The following is a 1,458-nucleotide window of genomic DNA, read 5'->3' as shown; positions in this document are numbered from 1 at the left end:
CAACATGGTGAAACCCCATCTCTACTAAAAATACAAAAAATTAGCGGGGCATGGGGCCGCGTGCCTATAATCCAAGCGACTAAGGAGGCTGAGGCAGGAGAATTGCCTGAACCCAGGAGGCGGAGGTTGCGGTGAGCCGAGATCGCGCCATGGCACTGCAGCCTGGGTAACAAGAGTGAAATTTTGTCTCAAAAAAAAAAAAAAAAAAGAAAATATACAAAAATAGCTGGGCATGGTGGCGGATGCCTGTAATCCCAGCTACTTGGGAGGCTGAGGTGGGAGAATCGCGTGAACTCGGGAGGCAGAGGTTGCAGTGAGCCGAGATTGTGCCGCTGCACTCCAGCCTGGGCAACTGAATGAGACTCCATCTCAAAAAAAGCCCCAAGGGAGACAAACTGGGTAGTTGTGGAAAGTGAAAGAGATGGCCTTAAAACACTTAGGACTTTATCCTCAGATCAAAGAGCAAAGCTGCAGGATTTTAAGAGCAATGTGCCTTCGCTCAAATTACTTTTTTTTTTCTTTTTGAAACAAGGTCCCTTTCTCTCTCTGTTGTCCAGGCTGGAGTGCAGTGGCACAATCACAGCTCACTGCAGCCTCAACCTCCCGGGCTCAAGCGATCATCCTGCCTCAGCCTCCTGAGTAGCCGGGACCACAGGTACACACCACCACACCCTGCTAATTTATTTTTTGAAGAGATGTGGTCACACTATGTTGCCCATGCTAGTCTCAAACTCCTGGGCTGAATTGATCCTCTCCACCACGGCCTCCCAAAATGTTGGGATTACAGGTATGAGTCACTATACCTGGTCCCCTCAAATTACGCTTTTAAAAACCTATCTGACTGGCTGGGCATGGTGGCTCACGCTTGTAATCCCAGCACTTTGGAAGGCTGAGGCCGGCAGATCACCTGAGGTGTGGAGTTCGAGACCAGCCTGACCAGCATGGAGAAACCCCAGTCTCTACTAAAAATACAAAAAATTAGCCAGGTGTGGTAGTGCGTGCCTGTAATCCCAGCTACTTGGGAGGCTGAGGGAGGAGAATTGCTTGAACCCAGGAGGTGGAGGTTGCAGTGAGCCAAGACTGTGCCATTACACTACAGCCTGGGCAACAAGAGCAAAACTCCGTCTCAAAAAAAAAACATAAAACAGGCCGGGTGCAGTGGCTCACGTCTGTAATCCCAGCACTTTGGGAGGCCGAGCGGGTGGATCACAAGGTCAGGAGATAGAGATCATCCTGGCCAACATGGTGAAATGCCATCTTTACTAAAAATACAATAGATTAATTGGGCGTGGTGGCGCACACCTGCAGTCAAAGCAACTTGGGAGACTGAGGCAGGAGAATCACTTGAACTCGGGAGGCGGAGGTTGCAGTGAGCTGAGATCACACCACTGCACTCCAGCCTGGTGACAGAGTGAGACTCCGTCTCAAAAAAGAAAACAAAACAAAACAAAACAAAAC

Source organism: Cebus imitator, unplaced genomic scaffold (assembly GCF_001604975.1).
Source record: "Cebus imitator isolate Cc_AM_T3 unplaced genomic scaffold, Cebus_imitator-1.0 Scaffold385, whole genome shotgun sequence".
Classification (NCBI taxonomy): Eukaryota; Metazoa; Chordata; class Mammalia; order Primates; family Cebidae; genus Cebus; species Cebus imitator.
Note: the sequence above shows the minus strand (reverse complement) of the source record.